This window comes from Vulpes vulpes, chromosome 9 (assembly GCF_048418805.1).
Source record: "Vulpes vulpes isolate BD-2025 chromosome 9, VulVul3, whole genome shotgun sequence".
Classification (NCBI taxonomy): Eukaryota; Metazoa; Chordata; class Mammalia; order Carnivora; family Canidae; genus Vulpes; species Vulpes vulpes.
The window spans coordinates 80,564,187-80,584,651 of NC_132788.1; positions in this window are offsets into that span (position 1 = coordinate 80,564,187).

A 20,465-nucleotide genomic window follows, 5' to 3' on the forward strand; every position below is an offset into this window, starting at 1 on the left:
TTCATTAAACAGCATGTTTCTCTCCATGTAATTCCTTTTTATTTAATTGTAGCTTAGGCTGAAGTCAGCAAGAAATGTTCAGGTAACATACTGAATGAAAGAGATTCGGAAAATCCATTTTTCATATCAAGGGCAAATTGGCCTGAAGTCAGTTGGATGGAGTATCACTGCATGAACATCGTCATTGGTTAACATTTAATGAGCACCTACCACACAATGGAAGGGAAGGATGTGGGTGGCCCAGAACACAAGGGGATTCCAGGCCTGCTTCTGGAAGGCGTGCATAATCTCTCTAGGGAACTAGTCGTGTCTCTGTAATATTTTGCTTTTTCTTTCCTGTCCAATAAACAGCACTTCCTTTCCCCAGAGGGCTCTGGCTTCACAATCAATAATATTGGAACAATTTCTATAGCGGAAGTTTTTGATTTTGAAAGTGAAACTAGAAGGTAAATATGACTACTGGCTTTTCATTTGTGCAAAACACCTTGCTTTGTTTCCTGGTTCCCTATTTGAGAATATTACCCCCCCCCCCCAATCTGGCCTTAATGTGCAATGCTTCTGGCATTGTCTCTGATAGGAAATCACCTTAACCATGATTGCCCAATTGCTTGCTTGAGTACTAGATGTGGCTCTTTGGGTCCCTCTCTGCATCATCCCCTTTCTACTAAGCCAAAGCACCAGAATGATTTCTGTGGTGGTGTTTGCCACCTGCTGTGGAAGTAGGTTGGGATTTTCATCTGGGCACCTGGGACACAGAATTCATCCACAGTGTAATCCACCAACTTTGAAAAGTTAACGGATGGACATTTTCTCTTATTTCCTCCATATCTGCCAAATGGGTAGCCATTGGGCTCATAGTTATCAGTCCTATTTTTATAATGGTTTTTATGACCACCTTTTTCAGCCACATGGTCTGCATCAAAGCACTTTGTAGGAAGAGGAAATTTCCTAAGTGTTAGCCTCTTCAGTAAAACAGATTCAGGATTCAAAAATGGAACATACTTTTCCTGCCCACACCATAAAGTTAGCAGAAGAACAGCACTCCTAAATTGGAACTATCTTTTTGTATTTTAGGGTAGGAAAACTGAAAAATCTTTATCCATTTTCTCTTACTCCCAAATTCCTCTGCCCCCTGTTGAGCTGATCTCATCAACATCGCTGGGGATAATAGACAATGCCCATCACAGTTTTCTTTTTATTTTGGCTGGTATACCTCCTGGAAAAATGGTTATGCAAGTTCTTTTTTTTTTTTTTAAAGATTCCATTTATTTATTCATGAGAGACACACAGAGAGAGGCAGAGACACAGGCAAAGGGAGAAACAGGCTCCATGCAGGGAGCCTGACATGGAACTTGATCCAGTCGATCCAGCGTCTCCAGGATCACGCCCTGGGCCGAAGGCAGGCACTAAACCCCTGAGCCACCTAGGGATCCCCGGTTATGCAATTTCTAAGATAGTTATCAATCTTAGGATTTGTTAACAAATGGGAGGAAAGATCATTAGTGGAGTTTACGAAATTAACATTTTCCCTGACAAGTGAAAACTAAAGCTTTCCCTTTCTTTGTATGTTTGGAATCAGAGCGGCTGATGCTGAATGGAAGCTCTGTTTGCAGAACTAGAATAAATAATTATTTGGCTAAAGTTTCACATAGATTCTTACTAAAGTCCTACAGAGAGCACATCGTTCTTCGATTTTCTTCTTAGCACCAGAGTTTCCAGGGTCACTAGTGAGAACAAAAGAAATTTTGGAATGCCTCGCTGATTTTTATCTATTCCTTCTCTTCAAAGGAGATCCCGGGGTTGTGGAAATGGTTGTCCAAATCCTGATGGAAGAGTTTTCGGAAAGGCTCATTTCTTCCTTACTTTTTTAGTCAACTCTCCAGCACTCAGCTAGACCAAACATTAATTTGAAGTCTTCCTGGCTGCAGGATCTTGCTCACATCTTATTCCTTCCATTTTCTTGTACTTGAGACTTTTGAGAGTTGTTAAAGAAACACCTTTATTCTTGAAAGTGGACTGGCTTTTTTATTATTGTCAAAAGCTATCTTGTAAGTAATCATCTTCTTGTAGGAAAAGTTACAAAATAAGAGGAAAATTGAGAACTGGTCTAAGTTTTAGGATAAATAGAAGGAGAATAAGTGATTTTGGTCTCAATGATCAGGACATTTTAAGTTAAAATAGAGAGTTTTTTTTTTTTTTTTCTGAAAGTGTCACCAACTCTCTTGTTTTGCCCAGGATTGTGAAGTTTCCTGGAATGTGCATGGGACTTTTGGTGCTAAACCTGACAGTTCTGGGCAAATTGGGATTGTTGGTGACTCCAGGTCACAGTCTATGGATATGGACATTTATCTTTCCATTTGGGTACATTTGCTTTCCCCATTTCAAGCACTATCCTTCTTCAAACTCACAAGCATCCCTGCTAAAATGAAAGCCCTCTAATCACCTAACCATCCTATATTCCATGTAGCCATTAAGCTGTTTGGAAGTGTTCTTACACCTCTTCCTTCAGATTTGTCAATCAGTTGTCAATATAGAAGAGTAGATGTTTGAGCAAAGGAACCCACATCCGCTGCTGTTTGCTCTTCCATGCTAAGGAATTCCCTTCCCATTTTTATTATGATGGGGATTAACAGATTTTTCTGAGCTCCTTTCAATTAATTTGACTAATTTGGTTCCTAGCAAAGTGTCAGCTATAAGAATAACTGGTTTGACTGACATTTTAACTAAATGAATCAATTGTTTTAACTGGTAGGTGAGCCCCAGAGATTCTGTTTCTGTGAGTGTGAAGTCCTAGGTGTCTTTCTGCGCTGCCTTATCAGCTTCTCCCTAGTTATTCAAGTGGTTGATCCTGGAGGACTGTTTACTGCTGGGAATCTAAAGATTTTCCTCATCAATGTCAACAATAAGGACCCTGTTCATAGCTGCAAGTAAGGATATAGAACAAATTCCTTTCATTTGACCTTGAACATGGAATATGAAAATCTAGTCTCTGTACCTCATTAGCGAAACTTCAATTAGAAGGAAGTGGTTTACTTTTCTTTCTCTTTCTTTTTTTTTTTTTTTTTTGCTGAAAAGGAAAGTAAGCAAGGTGTAAATAACCACTTAATATATAAGATTCCAAAGAAAAGACTTTCTTAAAAATGGAAAGGAAAATTGTTTTAATAGTTTCAATAAAATGTACGGAGATTGAAATAGAATTAGGTGCTATTAGTACAAAATGTTCCTAGTGTCTGATGCGATGGATTATCTCTCACTAACTCCAAGGAAAATTCTGGTGAAAATGATCACCAGCTAGTTTATAAAGTCATATTAGGGGTTGGCAATTTTAAGAAATCGGTTCTTAAAATAGGGAGATAAGAGCACAGTGCTTAAGCGTATAGTTTCTAGAGCCAGATAGCCTTGGGGTCAAATCCTCTCAGCCATCTTGATACTTACTTCTGAAAGTTACTTTCTTAAAAATCTCAGCGTCCATATCTGGAAAATGGGGACGAAAGTGATATATACTTCTGGGGGCTGCCATGAGGAATAAATGACAAAACATATGAGAACTACTTAACATTGTGTCTAAACTATAATCAAGTGCTCAATAAATGGGCTGGCTATTAGCATCGTTACCGTAGTTTATTCAGTATTGAAAATGCTGCCTGGAACATTATTTCCTTTTTTATTTTTTTTTAGATTTTTAACTTGTTTATTCATGAGAGACACAGAGAAAGAGAGAGAGAGAGAGAGAGAGAGAGAGAGAGAGAGGCAGAGACACAGGCAGAGGGAGAAGCAGGCTCCATGCAGGGTGCCCGATGTGGGACTCGATCCCGGGACTCCAGGATCAGGCCCTGAATGCTAAACTGCTGAGCTACCCGGGCTGCCCTGGAATATTACTTCTATAGACTCAACTCTGTGCCATAAAGCTGATATCACACCAGATGAAGAAATTCCAACTGGGAAAATCATTGGAGCATGCCAGGCAACTGATGAAGATAACTCAGGAGATTTAACTTGTGAACTAGATCCATGGAATGTTTACTTTGCAGTTTGACAAAGATAGGTGGAGAATTGTTCTCTGCAAGTTATATCTCCTATTCTGTGCTATTATCATCTACTTATATTGTCTTCTCTGCAAGACTGAGTTTCTCGAGGGCATATATCAAATTGTCTTCATTTGTAGAACCCCTATCAGAAGCACCGACTAGATGCTTGATAACTACCTGTTACATAACTCTTTGCAAGAGCAACACTGTTCACTTGGGGCTGCTACAGAATGACCACCTTAGCGTTGTCCATGCAGAGCCAACCTCTAAATGTAAGAAATGGAGTTTTGTTCAAGCCCAAGTAAAGTCAGCTGTCCGGGAAACACACTCTTCACAGGGAAGAAAGTGTTCCAGAGAATAAACAGTTTTCACAGGGTTATATACTGTTTTTACACTTTGTGAAAGCTCAGAAAATAATAGATTAGCGTGTAGGCAGGAATCAACAAGTTTTAAGGTTAAGGAGTGCAGGCAGTAGGAGCGTTGATCAATATCTTAAGGACAGGATGGTTCTCCTTTAGGCTACTCATTTACAAAGCAGGTGCACAGCATATGCTTGGTGGGCCATAAATCAGGCTTTTGGTTTAAGGAAAGTTCACGTACTTAGAAAGAAATCTAGAGTGGCTGGCTTCCCGTGTGTCTCAGGGCTTTAAAGTTTTTCTTCTTGCCAGCTCTCTACACTGCATGATCTTCTAGCTCATCTTCTCAGTTCTAAAGCACTCTTCTTCCTGCTTCAGGTCCAGATTTTTGCAGGAGAGAATTCAATTGGACTTTCTGGAGTCAGTCATTCACTTCTTCTCCAATCAGATTCTGTGGAATGTAAGGCTTCTTGGGGGGCTGCATAGAGAAGAAACGTGGTCATCTTCAGCACATCTGCAGGTTTAAGCCCTTATGGTAGAGGCTCTCAATGTCCCATCTATACATTGTCCGGCCTTACAATTTCAGTGGCCTGATTTCCTTTTTTTCTTTTTTTTTAAGATTTTATTTATTTATTCATGAGAAACAGAGAGAGAGAGAGAGAGAGAGAGAGAGATAGAGAGAGAGAGAGGCAGAGACACAGGAGGAGGGAGAAACAGGCTCCATGTAGGGAGCCCGACACAGGACTCGATCCTGGGACTCCAGGATCACGCCCTGGGCCAAAGGCAGGCACTAAACCTCTGAGCCACTCAGGGTTCCCCAGTGGCCTGACTTCCAACTGCTAATATCTACATTTCTTTGCTTGAGGATTTATTTGGGGTCTGACACTGCCTCGTACTACCCCCACCCCTTCCCAGTACATTAAAAGTGTTGAGGAGAATGCTGTCCACCCCCACAAACCCCCAACCAATGATTGAAGAGAATTGAGTAGTATGACTACTCCAGCTGTTTACCCTGCTGTGAGTAAGTTTTGAGTACGTGTTATGCCCTGGCTTCTGGGTTCCCTAGTGATAGAAAGCTCTTGTTGCCCCCAGTGGTAGCAAGTTTAGTACGCACTTTTTCACCAGCAACATCCCCTTCCCTGTCTTCCTCCCCGCCATGCCACGTTGCTCTGGATTATGTCCCCAAAAGACCACTTGCACTCAAATCCTCATCTTGGCTTCTGCTCCTGGGGGAGCCCCAGTCAAGACAGCTGTCATCCTCTTATATATGAAGTACCACCCAGACCTTTTAACTAGGCTTCTGCCTTCAATCTTACTCCTCCAACAGTCAGCAGAGCCGCTAGAATGAATTTAAAAAGAAGAAAAAAAAAGAAAAGAAAAAAAAGAATGTCGGGTTGGATCATTTTCCTTTCCCAGGTAACATCCTCCTGTGATTTTTCCTTTGCACTTGGAATGCAATCCAGACTTCTCACCTCATCCCCAAGACCCTGTTTCCTATGGCCCCTTTCTCTCTCTCTCTCTCCAATCCCGTTCCTTAGCTTCTGTGGTCTATGACACTGCAGCTGAATGACTAAGCGGCCTGCTGCACTCAGGACCTATGTCCTTGCCCATTTCAGGACTGGCCATTAGACATTATTTTTCATCATATCCGTCTTCATTTCCTTAAGACTATGTCTGTTTGAATTTTTTTCTTTTCCACTTCTTTAGTATTGTGTCCCAGCTCCGACTGTAAATTCTGTTAAGGCAAGGACTTCACTGTGGTATGTATAGTAGTCAGCACACTTCTTGGCACATAGTTGGCACTCAGTAAATGTTTGTTGAATGAAAGGATGGATGGAATACATACAAGGAAATACAGTGAGTCATGATCTCATGACAATGTTTTCACTGAATGATGTTTTCTCTGTTGAGAATGCTGTCCCACTCCCCACCATTTTCTTATCCTATATATTCTTCAGGACCTAAAGTAAGGACCTCATTTTCTAGAAAATGTTCCCTGTTCCCCTAAACCAGAAACAGTTTTGTTTTGGCTACCAGCTAACATAATATGATTAACGAAGGTGTTTTGGTGATAAACATTTACACACTGTACCTACATTTTGAATCAGTTTCTTAATTCTAATGAATTGGGCATAATTCGTACTTTCCCTTTTTCATGCCTATATAATAAAATAATTTTGAAAATGACAGCATGAGTTAGTTTGCATTGAGCTGCACTGTTTTGTTACAGAGCATGTGATGGTGGTTCCTGCTGGCCTCCTTGATGGGGAGACAGCTGGGTTTGCACATGCTCAGTCCTCCTCCATGAAGGGTTGTGAATGTGACCAGCAGTGCACAGCAACTCCAGTGACTGCCTGTATCCGTGGCATTAATGACAACCCCCCTTGCTGTGATCAGTATCTATTTAGGTGAGCTGCACTGGGGTGGGGTGGGGCAGGGTTACGCATTCAAGTGAGCAGAGAGCAGAGGTATTGTTATATTTATAGGCTTACTTGGGTAGGCATGTGGCTCATCATCACCTTCACTCTTATCCAGCCTCATACTCTGGTCCTCAGAAGTGACCTATTGAAAGCAGGGTTTCCCAGATTGGACAGTAAGTTGTTAAGAGTCATAGGGGAAAGGAGAGAAAATGAGTGGGAAAAATCAGAGAGGGTGACAAACCATGAGAGACTCCTAACTCTGGGAAGCAAACAAGGGGTAGTGGAAGGGGAAGTGGGCAGGGGGACGGGGGGACTGGGTGACGGCACTGAGGGGGACACTTGACAGGATGAGCACTGGGTGTTATGCTATATGTTGGCAAATTGAACTGCAGTAAAAAAAATACAAAAAAAAAAAAAAAGAGTCTGTGCTTTAGAGGGGCACCTGGGTGGCTTGGTCGGTTAAGTATCTAACTCTTGATCTAAGCTCAAATCTTTATCTCAGGATTGTGTGTTCGAGCCCCCAGTTGGTTTCCATGATGGGCATGGAACCTACTTAAAGAGACAGAGAGAGAGAGAGAGAGAGAGAGAGAGAGAGAAAGAGAGAGAGAAAGAGAGAGAGAAAGAGAGAAAGACACTGTGTTTTGGAGTCACAGACCTGATTTGGAATTCTGATTCTATCACTTATTAACTGTGTGATCCAGGGTAATTTACTTAAGTCCTTCAATCTTCAGTTTCTTTTCTTTTTTTTTTAAGATTTTATTTTTTCATTCATGAAAGACACACAGAGAGAGGCAGAGGGAGAAGCTGGCTCCCTATAGGGAGCCTGAAGCAGAACTCGATCCCAGGACCCTGGGATCATGGCCTGAGCCAAAGGCAGACGCTCAATCACTGAGCCACCCAGGTGCCCCTAGTTTCTTTTTTTTTTCTTTTTTCTTTTTTTTTAAATTTACTTATGATAGTCACACACACAGAGAGAGAGAGAGAGAGAGAGAGAGAGAGGGAGAGAGAGAGACAGAGGGAGAAGCAGGCTCCATGCAGGGAGCCCGATGTGGGATTCGATCCCGGGTCTCCAGGATTGTGCCCTGGGCCAAAGGCAGGCGCCAAACCGCTGCGCCACCCAGGGATCCCCCCTAGTTTCTTTCTTTATAAAATGGGATGACAGTAGTCCTTAGGGTAGTCATGAAGAATAAATACGATAATTTCTGTAACATTCTGATCACAGTGCTAAATATGTGGTGTGAGTTCCATAAATGCTATTTACCATAGTGTTATAATCCCTTATCTGAAAGCCTTAGTATTGGATGTTTCAGGATAATTTTTTTTCTGATTTTAGAAAGGTAGGAATATGATATGTATATGGTATATATTCCATTCACTATGCACATATCCCAAATTCAAATCCCTGCGTACCTCTGCAGTGAAATATATGAAAAATCACATCAGATGAGATGAAGAAAGTTCTGACCCTTCAGGTAACGTGTGAACATCAAAAATTTAAGGTCAGATCAGGTTTTGGTGCCAAATATATTATGAGGAAATTCTGAGTTTCAGAGCTTTTGGATTTTGGAATTTGGGTAAGGGATTATGGGATTGTGTTTCTGTCAGTATGGCTATTTTTTAAAAAGATTTACTTATTTATTTTAGAGAGAGTGAGCATGAGTGGGAGGGGCAGAGGGAGAGGAGGTGGGAATCTAAAACACACTCCATGCTGAGTGCAGAGCCAGACATGGGGCTCCAACCCACAACCCTGAAATCACAACCCGAGCTGAAACCTGAGCCCAAACCACCCATGTGCTGCCAGTATGACTACTTTTATTATTTGAAGCTCAGTCTCCAAACCTACAGGTCTGCTACTCTTCTGTCTCCCCTCCCCTCCAATCTTTCAGCTACACATAGGATAGGTGCCTCCCCTTGTTTCCTAAGCTTTATTCTTGACTACCTAATGAAAAATAAAACCTAGCTTCTGCTAATTACTGCCCACGTGATCTGGTTTGGGCCCCAATTACTCTACCTTTCAAATGGAGATGACAATTGAACTTACCTGGGACACCATTACAAAGATCAAATACAACAAATGCAGGGAATTTGCTCTGTATAGGGGTTGGCATACACTCAGTAATTGTTATCCTTTTTTCTTCTCCCTCTTTCTCTCCTTTTTCTTCCCCCGCGGGGGGGGGGGGGGGTCACAGTTAATGAACCAATCACCTACCACATGCTGCACCCAGTGCTACAGCTCTGGAGGTGGCAGGAGTGTTTGTTATGCCCATTTGCTGTAGGGAGGTTTGTATATTGTCAGGGTGAGAAGACGAATACTTCTAAAACAACAGTAAAAAACATGAGATAATTAGAAATTAAGTTATATGGGTCTGCTTTAGTTGTTAAGAGGGAAAACATGTAGGATTGAAGGGGAGCTTCTCAAGGGAGTTTTCTCTATGCTAATCTTTGAAGAATGAGTAGGTTTTAGAGGCTGAAGAATTAAGACTGAGCATTTGAGGTGAGAGATTCTAGTGAAGAAATGCATGAAAACACAGAGGAGGTCCACTGTGACTATAGAATGGTAAGGTTTGTCTCTTGGCCACACCATAGATTGGACCATGCTCTGCATTGGAACAATCTCAGAGAATTAGCTGATTCCCACTCAATATTTCTCCATTAAGGTGATGTATTTGGTAGACTTCCAAATAAGTACTCAGCTGGGTACAGAAAAGAAATATTTCCAGGTAATGAGGAAAATCTTACCAAATTCATAGCAACTTTGGGGAAATGACGTCCCAGATGTCTGCCCTAGGATAGAGCAGTTGCACATGCATTATCCAAACTAGTGGATATTTATGGGGAAAGGACTATTCACCTAAAGTGAGTTTTCTTTTTAAAAAATAAAACAGGTACACACAGGCATAGAGATGACTGCAAAAGTTACAGAAGTTGCAAGACTTTTGTGCCATGATCTTGATGAGCCTTCTGACACAATCCATTATGCTTTGAGCTCAGGGCCAATAGGTTCTCGACAACTCTGAGCAAGTGCCAAATGTTGAAAATTTCATGCAGGTGAGCACCAGTTGCTGTATCTCCAAGGAGTTTGGCCACCAAGATAGAATCATCACATGGCCACAGCTGGAACAGCATTGGTAGATTCAGCAATGGGAGCTCTGACACAGCAGAGAGGAAGGAGTCTGGCCTTCTCTGCTGTCTCGCTGGAAGGCATTTGGGCAAGTCCTTCATTACCTTGCTGCCAGCTGTCATTTTTCTCCTTCTTGTAATGAGCACAAAATAACTTACTTCCTATTTAGCTGGAAAAATGAATCAGAGGCTAAAAATCATGCTGATTTCCTGAGAGATAAGTCTGTGTGACTACACATATGACGATGGCTCATTCTGCTGGCATTGGGGTTTGGTCAGATCAGCCTCTCTCTCCATCCTCTTGGGGTTGTAAACTTTCCATTGGCAAAAGATGGACATAGTAGGCTTTTTTCCCCTCCCCCTTCCCAAGATGGGATTCTGTCTTGGAAAAAATGCCTCCTCCAACTTCAGATTTCCATAAGTGTTTATTTCAAGGTATCAATCCCTGTTAGGTGGACTTAATTGTTCCTTAACCCAAACATCACCAAACACCCCCCTTAGCCAAAAGGTATGGCTGAAAAAGACACTGAGGACCTCTTTCTTTCTTTGGTCCAAATCCTAAATTTTCTTGACAAACTCTACAAGCTAGAAGCTGAGCTTTTGCATATGTTATGAGTTTTGGAAGCTTAGGCACTGAGCCAGCAGATTTCCTGGGTTGACGTTCATTTTAAATGCTATGCCAAACTGCCATTTAAAAAAATGGAGTTTGGATAAAGATGGAAGTTTTGTAAACATAAGACTGAGTAACATTTGGGCTGTCACATATGCTTGCTCTATTTCTGAAGAAATCCCTCCACCCATCACCCAACTCTAATAAATTTCTACATTTTCATAATTATCCTTTTGGTCTTAAATGTCACTTATTTCTAGTTTTCTTTTACTACCTACCATAACTGGACGAGTTCTCTCTGCTACAAGCTCACGTTTTAAGTTCTACTTCCCCTATCAAAACACTTACTGCAATCTGTTATAACTGCCTATTTAATTGTTGGTCTTTTCTCATTAGACTGTAGCTTTATGTGTTTTTGAGTAGTTCATTTTTGTGTGTCAATGCCTCCTACAGTGCTCGGTACATAGTGGTTACTCAATATACTTTAATGAATAAATGAAGTGAATGAATGAGCTGCTAAATTTAAGAAAATGTAGTTTTTTTTCCCCAAACACCTAGGTACTTGGTTCCATATTGATCCATTCCAATTAATATCAACTGAGATTCTTGCCAGTACTATTGTAGGAAGATGGTCTTCAAGTCTCTACTATAGGATCATATATTTTTATTGTTATATCCCTAATGCCTACAATTAGATCTTGCACTTAATTAGGACTCAATAAATATTATTAAAATGGCAAGAGACTTGTCATAATCAGAGTAACTGCATTTATTATGGTGCTTTGTCACTTACAAAGTCCTTTCAAAATATTTCCTCTTTTTAAATATTTTGCCTGAGGTCATATAATTAGTGTGCAACGAAGACAGGATATGACCTATGCTTTTCTTCTGCTATGCCAGGATGCTTTGTCCAAGAATAAGCTGCTCTGGAAGAAGATCAAAGTGTCCCTTTGTTGCATCAAATTGCTTACTTCTGTGTGTGTCTTTGACCAGTCTCAGGCGTATTCTGATGCCATCTTTATTAAAAGAAAGTGGGCATACACTTGCTTTTTCCAGAATAATTACCTAAAACATGCACATTTTCTTAAAAAATCAGTCCTTTTTTTTCCTGACATACTCTTATTCTACAAGGTTGCCAAAGTATTGGTTTATGAAAACCCAGAGGTGGTTGTAGCTGGATATATCTATGAAATGACAGTTTCAGTATTTGATGACCTATATCCTTCTGATACAGGTAAGCTTGATGAGCTTTCAAAGGAGCAGTAAGTGCTTTTTCCTTAGACTCTTCACTTTAGATTTTAGAATGTAAAGATTCATTCTATTGGGGACAGTTTTGTTAAGTTAGGCCAAAGAGGAAGGAAGGAATTAGATAGACTTATTTTGGAAGTTGTCATTAGGTCTGGGAAGTCTTTTTTCACCGTAAGCAATACGTAATTCTTAACATAGCTCCGACTAGAGCTCCTTGGAGTTGGAAGTGGCAGGGACATGGAGATCCCAGGCTTATTAATGATACTTAAACAACTTTATGACTAGCGTCTGAGTTCATTCAGGCTGCAATAATAAAATAGACTGTGTGGTTTATAAACAGCAGAAATTTCTTTCCCACAGTACTGGAGAACGGAAAGTCCAAGATCAAAGCACTGGCAGATTTCTGTTGAGGGCCTGCTTCCTGGTCCTTAGATGTTTGTCTTCTTACTATAACCCCACATGGCAGAAGGACCAAAGGACACTCTCTTTATAAGGACTCTAATCTCATTCATGAGGATTTCACCCTTATGACCTAATTACCTCCCACAGGCCCTCACTTCCTAATACCATCACATTGGAGAAATAGGTTTCAATTTATACATTTTAAAAGGACACAAATATTCAGCCCATAGCATTTAGTAATGCCAAACATCTCTTATCTGGAAAAAGCCAGATATTGGGTAACATATAGTTCAAACATATAGGTGATTGGATGCTTTTTTATTATCATTTTATTTGAATTATTTCATATAGTATAGGTGGATCCATTATTAATTCAAACTATGGGACATTTGCCAAATTCCATAACTTATTCCATTCATGAAAGTGCAAAGAGTAGTCACCCCCTCTGCCATTCAGCCTTCTCATAATTATCCCACAATTTGGGGTCAGCTTGTGCTAGAATGAGTACACTAGTATGCTGACGTTAAGTCCCCTAGACTGCATGCTCATAAATCCTTTGGGATTTGTGGATTTAACAGCCATGATTTCCTTAATTACAAAACACTCTGAGGTATGATTTGAATTGTATACTGTGGAGCCAGATCAGGTGCCTAACTAGTGAGTGAGCTTAGCCAACCACCTGACAACTGCCTCTTTCTGGCTATTGTTTTGCAAATGAAAATACAATTAAGTGCCCCAAAGTGTCATTTACATGTTTGACTGCATATTACATTTTAGGAATGAATTTGTTTCTGTAGGGGTATTTGTGAAAATAAAGATTCACAAACGCTTCTAGATACAACTATTATTAGTGCCAAAGTCTATTATATCTGGAAAGTATGATAATAAGTGATCTAGCAGGTAGTCAACATCAAAGATGTCCAAGAAGATATGGGTGTTTGAGCTTAGAAGAGGAATGTTAATGCTTGGTGAGAAAGAGCCTAGAATAGGGGTGGCATTTGGGTTTTATCCTTTATGCCAGTTCTAATTCATTGGTAGTGATTGCCTGATTATTGAGTTGAGAAGGATTCTGAGGCCGCATCTGGTAACAGTGGGAAAGAGTACTTTGTCATGGATATAGGAGGGTGAAATGATGATATGCATCTATATGTTTTCACCTAAAGGGAACTTAATGCTGAACTTAAAGCAAGAGATCCAGGGCTCATTGAATCCTTCTTGACTCACTGATATAAGAGTTTTCTTGGGGCTAAGTTTCCAAATCTGATTTGTAGACTTCAGTGATCCAACTTGGTGAAGAAGTAATGTGTGAAGGACAGGGACCAGTGCATAACAATACGCCCAGAAATGTTCTTATTATATTTTCTCTGTTCCTTACTGGTAGAGTTTCACTGTTTCATGCAAAAGCCCATTATCTAGCCCAAGTGACCTTTCAGGAAGAATGTTTTGCTTGCAGCCTCTCATCCTGATGGCCAAATGAAATCCACCCCTTTCATCAGACTTGAGCCTTTCTCCAAAATGGAGGAAAAAAAATCTCTCACAGTAATAAATCCACATCCTCTCTGGTCCTCACACCCCAACATATTTACAGCAACTGCTCATAAAGGATGCTTGTAACACTCTACACGTGATTTGGTCTATTTTTATAAGCCAGCTAATTAGCACAATTTTGAGTCTTTATGGCTGCAATAAAAATCATAGTATGGCAAAGCTATAAATGGCAACTACCCTTGTAGCACATAAATGGAATTTATTAAAGGAAATATAGAGGCTTTCCCATAAATCACCTGTCTTCATGGAACAGTGCTTCTTAACCTTTCTTGAGGTTGTGGAATACCTTTGAAATGCTGATGAAAGCTAGAGACCCTATTCCTAGGAAAATACACAAAATAATATATAGCAGAATATAAAAATGCCACAGATTCTTTAAAGTTTCTATGGATCCCAGATTAAATTTTCTTGTTTGACAAATGTGGCATAGATTTGTAGGACAGACAATAAACAAGCATTCTTCAAAACATGATTTCTACAAATAATCCATGAAAAAAAGAATTCCATGGTTAAATAAGTTTGGAGAGCAATGCGTAGCTGGGGATTAAAAATATGTGATGACATATCAGAAACCCTAAGAAGTCTTGCCATAAAGAACTCTTTATCTTTGTTTAACTTAATGTTTCGCATTTGACATATTAGTGTCTCAGAGGAGACATTTTGGGAGATGTTGACAGGCACAACATGATCCAATATCCCCTCAACAGTCTTACTAGCTTGTGGCAGAAAACTTAAATCTGTGAACATCCGTTTTCTCATCTGTAAAATGGGGATAGTAATACTAATACTGAATCAGTACCTTGCGTAGTGAAGTTGTTTATTATTTTATTTTTATTATGAAAACTTTCCCTATTTACAATTTGCTTGCTTTTATGTCTAATGGTCAAATTCCTTCTTTCTGTCAACTTTTTGATATGCTAGCTTGGGCTTGTTGGTCTGAAGTATAGAATTCCTTTTCTATAATTAACAATATACAAACATCTGTCTGAAATGAATAAAATGTAATAAGTACTTTTTACTTAACCTTTTATGGTGTGGGAAAAACTTCTTGGGCATGATCTCATTTTATACTCATATATGCACTGTGAAGTAAGAGTTGAAACTGATGCTATTCCTTTTGTATTGATGAAGAAACTAGGTCTCTGAGAAGTTAAGCTAGTTCAAGGCCACAGAGCGTATATCAAAGCCAGTTCTTGAACATGGGTTTTCTGAGTTTCTTTCCTTTGTCTCTCCTAGGATATGTGTGTGTGTATGTTTAAAGATTTATCTCTTTATTTTAGAGAGAGAGAGGGAGAACACGAGCAGTAGGAGGGGTAGAGGGAGGAGGGAGAATCCCTGCTGAGTGGAGCACTGAGCCTAATGACAACCTGGGGCTTGATCCCAGAACTCTGAGATCATGACCTGAGCTGAAATCAAGTCAGACAGTTAACTGACCAAGCCAACCAGGTACCCCTTTTCTAGGGAGTATTTTAAAAGCAGAATGTAGGGGATCCCTGGGTGGCTCAGTGGTTTAGCGCCTGCCTTTGGCCCCGGGCATGGTCCTGAGGACCTGGAATCGAGTCCCGTGTCGGGCTCCCTATGTGGAGCCTGTGCCTCTGCCTCTCTCTCTCTCTCTCTCTCTCTCTCTCTGTCTTTCATGAATAAATGAATAAAATCTTAAAAAAAAAAAAGAATAAAAGCAGAATGTAGAATATTATAAGCTGAATCAAGAATGACACCCAACAAATTCTCTAATAGAAGAGATTGAACTCATAAAAAATACAATAAGCTCCTTTGTGTATGATATATAATTATACATTTATTTATCACCTGTGTAAGATAAAATCTGACATGCAGTACATTATGTATCTGACTGCTTGCTTTGGCTAGCACCAGAATTCACCTGTGTTCCTTGAGAATGCAGAGTCTGGGAACAAGGATCATTTGGGAGCAAAGAGAATCTCACTATAGTTTCAAAATCATCCACTAGGCCTGTTCTTGGGGGCACATTTAGCTCGTTTGTAGAATAAAACCACCACAACGAAGTGTTTATTTACTCTTCAGTTTTATAGTAACTGTAACTATCACTGCAGAGATTGCCCCTGCCAATGACTTCAGGCCTGTATTTAAAGCTACACACTATTGATTCTCCGTTTTTTTTCTTTTTCTTTTTTTTTAAATATTTTATTTATTTATTCATGAGACACATATATTGAGAGGCAGAGACATAGGCAGAGGGAGAAGCAGGCTCCCTGTGGGGAGTGAGATTCAGGACTCGAATCCATGACCCTGGGGATCACGATTTGAGCCAAAGGAGGCACTCAACCGTTGAGCTACCCAGGTGCCTCTGATTCTCTGTTCTGGAAACCTCAGGAGATAAGAGATTTCATACCTCTATGGTGTTAAAGCATATGCAAGGCAACTTCTACCATATCTCAAATGAATGACCAATGGAAAAGAGCACATAAATTGACAAAACATTAGCAGGTGAGGGAATAATGTGGAACTCCAGTCCTTCAGAGAAGTTCATTTTCATTAATAATGTCCTCAGTGCATCATCCTGATGGTTTCTCAAAGGCTCTCTTGAAATTTGATGTCAGATCTAGGATTTTTATAATGGGCAAAAATATTTAATAATTTTATTTCTTTTCTCTTCCCTCTTGCCTCTGAATTAGGTCCAAATGTAAAGAAAGTAAGGGTAATGTGGGCAATCATCCATACAATTTAGATCCTGTGAACATCTGAAATTTGACTTCAGGCTTAGAGTCAAGGTCTTGGTCAAGGTCCTATCTTAGCCATGAATTGGGTGTGAATCAGGACATGTTTGCTAGTATAAACCAAGGAACATTAGATTTGGAAGGGACTGCAGAGATAATACTTGTATTTTCTGTCATCCAGAAGAGGGGGCCTATCCCTTCTACAGCATCTATTGAAAGTGAGTCTTCCAGGCCTGGCTTGACTACTTTAAGGGATGTATGGAACTAATTGTGTGCTAGAGTCCAATCTTACTGGCTTACAAGAGCCAATTATTAAATTTTCAGAAATTTTATGACCTAATTATTAATAATTGTCATTAAAAATAAAATTATATAGGGTTAGTTACATAAACATAGCACATTAAAAAACAAAATTAGTAAAAACTCAAAACTCAGCATTTCTTACTTATGTTATTACATTTTACTATTACCTATACCCTTAAGATTATTTATGTTTATTGAGTCTACATGGTGAAGTTCTGTGTATAGAATGGTAGGCTACTGTACCTCTTTTCTGACTTAATGTCATTATGTTGATAGCTTAAAATTGGCAACGGTGGGAGTATTTACACCATGGAAATGGGCAAACACTGCATATTGGGGCTTGATTTATTATTTTTTTTTATTTTCTAGACTTAAGCAAAGGATAGAGAAAATGTTAATAATACAGATTGAGCTTAAACGTCTGTTGTGTCTGAAGCTATATCACAAAAATTGTGGAAATATTTTTCTAGCAATCAAAAACCATGATCCAATTCAGCAAAGAAGTCATTCCCATTCATTGATGAACTAGTAAAGATCTGACATTGTTTCACTTTTGCCTTACTTTTTAACATAAAGAAAAACATCAACTACTATTCATTTGTTGATTCAGTCATACAGTATGGCTGTGGATAGAGAATTTGGCAAAAATTAATAAAAGCACTTCTCGAGAATCAATGTCTACGTGGAAATTCACAACACAGAGTATTGTGTATTTTATTATTATTTGTAAATTTTATGCTATACATCTTAATATCAGTAAAATTTATAATAAACTTAAGTATTTATATCGATATATATTCATATGCTGATACTCTCTCTCTCTCTTTTTTTTTTTTTCAGAGAGCTGATTTTTAAACATTTGCCAGGGCATCATTTGGTGGAAGCTAAACTACTTCAACCCAGCTATGCATTAGACAATTGTTGCGTGGAAAGACTAAGAAATACAAAATCCACATATTTAGATTTCAGTCCTTTGTTTGCTTCGCCATGCAGTTTTAGACAAGTTCTGAACTTCTCTGCAAATTTCATGCATACCTATTTATATCTTAGTTCTGGAACATAATAGAGTTGAATCTTACAATATATGACCAGACAACTGCAAAAAATGGAATGTAAGTTATTATTATAAATTATTATAAACCGGATCCTGGTTGTTTCCTCTCATGGATTTTTGTTACCATTTCAGAAGTACTCAATATTGATTTCTGAATAATCTTTTGTTGATAAAGCCCATTACCATAATTATTTCCTCCCTTTGTATTCTCTCAATTCTGTGGTGGTCTTCTAGCTCTAGGGAGTTCTAGAGTTAAAGGGGCATTATAATGAGGCTTTATACAGAAGTTAAATAGTTCACAATTTCCCAATTATCTCCTCATTTATAAATTGTAAATCTGGAGCAGAAAGTCTGAGCAACAGCTTCGAGGGTCCCTGAAGGAGAAGACCCAGAGCATTTGTCCCTTTATCAAAGGGATTCCATGACTTTCCAAAGCTAACGACAACCAGTCTAGATTTTGTTTTTATTTTTTTATTTTTATTTTTTTTAGTCTAGATTTTAAAATAGAAACACAAGTATCCAACATTATAGTAGCATAAAGAATAATTTTACTGTCCTAAACATCTTTTGTGCTCTGTCTATTCATCCTTTCCTTGCCCCTAACCTCTGAGAACCCCTTATCTTTTCACTATCTCCACAGTTAGGACTTTTGACACTTTTAGTGTTTTATGGGAATCAATGTTTGGTGTCAGTTTCTTTTCCATCTACCCAAATTTATCCTGAAATATAACTTCATGCTTTGAAGGTAAAACTCTCTAAATGTACTGAACACATCTATGTTTTTTTAAGCATAATTTAGTACTTTCTTGATGGCTGAGGAGAAAGATTTTTAATTACAGCTGTTGATTTGGAAGAACTGGAAAGAGTCAACCTTTTTTTTAAAAATTTTTTTTATTTATTTATGATAGTCACACACACACACACACACAGAGGGGAGAGAGAGAGAGAGAGAGAGAGAGAGAGAGAGGCAGAGACACAGGCAGAGGGAGAAGCAGGCTCCATGCACCGGGAGCCCGACGTGGGACTCCATCCCGGGTCTCCAGGATCGCGCCCTGGGCCAAAGGCAGGCGCTAAACCGCTGCGCCACCCAGGGATCCCCAAGAGTCAACCTTTTTATTTACTATAAGAAAATTGGGGCTGGTGATAATGGTGGGCTGCACAGCTAGTGAGTGGCAGAGATGGTGGCTGAATGCAGACATCCAAACTCCAAAGAGCAGTTCTTTGTTAAGTAGTACAGGCTGTTTTCCTTGAGTGGATTTTGATGACTGAAGTCACCAGAAGTCTGAAAACAGGTTCTGAGACTACAGAGATGAGTGGGTCATCCCTGTGTGTACTATTTTCCAAATAGAAGGCTGGTGACCCTCTGTCCCAGAGAGAAGACTTTTAGGTCTTCATAAGGGAGCAACACGGTATAGCAGAGAAGCCATGAGTGTTGGACTCAAATAGAAGTAGGTTCAAATTCTGTCTTTGCCACTGTTAGTCAAATGACCTCAGGCAGGTCACATAACCTCTGCATGCCTGCAAGCTCTCAGTTGTAGAATGGAGATACAACGACTGTCACCAAGTTGAGATGAGATTTAACTGCTGATTGTATGTGTGTAAACTACATGATACACACTAATAACTATGATTGCAGCATTGAGTGGTAGTAATCATAATAATCAATAATAACCACTAACATTTATTCTATACCTACAATGTGCCAGAACTTTCCCTTATTTTTTCTTCTCTTTCTCTTTCTTTATTTCTTTTTCTTTCTTCTTTCTTTCTTTCTTTCTTTCTTTCTTTCTTTCTTTCTTTCTTCTTTCTTTCTTTCTTTCTTTCTTTCTTTCTTTTTTCTTCTTTTTTCTTTCTTTCTTTCTTCTTTCTTTTTTTCTTTCTTTCTTTTCTTTCTTTCTTCTTTCTTTCTTTTTTTCCTTCCTTTAAACCATTCCTACCTACTAAGGACGAATTTAGGGAAGGGTTAGTGTTTTGAGGCCATGTCCATCAGAGGACAAAAATCTTTACAACTCAGTGGCAATTTGCTTTATTTATTTATTTATTTATAATTTTTGGTTTTGTTTTTGGCTATTTGTTTTAAAGGAGAAAATTGGAAAATTAAAACTACTCTGAAAACTAACACTCCTCAGAATTTCAAACATTTAGCCTATAGACCTTCAGAACATTAAGAAATCATTATTGTGGAAGTCCTTTTTCACACTGTTGATTAGCACGACGATTTGAGTATGCCTTGAGGAGCACATGAGGTGCTTTATCTTAACAAAATTATGGGATGTATAATCTTTAAAGTAAAAATGAATGTTTTCTGATGGTATGTGATGAAGAACTCAATCTCTCATTGACAACAGGGTCTGGAGGGAGGTAGGCTTAGGCAAAAAAAAAAAAACCAAAACAACAATAAACAAAAAAAAACCCATTTTTAGAAATGATTTAGAAGAAAACACAAGAAAATTAAATCATGCAGGGTTGCCAGTCACAAGAGGAAACATATTTCATTTCCAAGAGATTTTGATGAGGAAGTTTGGCAGAATTGCAGAGTTTCATAATTACTCTATTTTAAACTTAGCTAACGATATTCCAAATAGCTTTTAGTTTTATCAAAAGGTTAATTTTACACCTACAGAAGAATGAGATTCCCACTATATTTCACCCAGGTTTTCAATGTGAAAATGACACCATC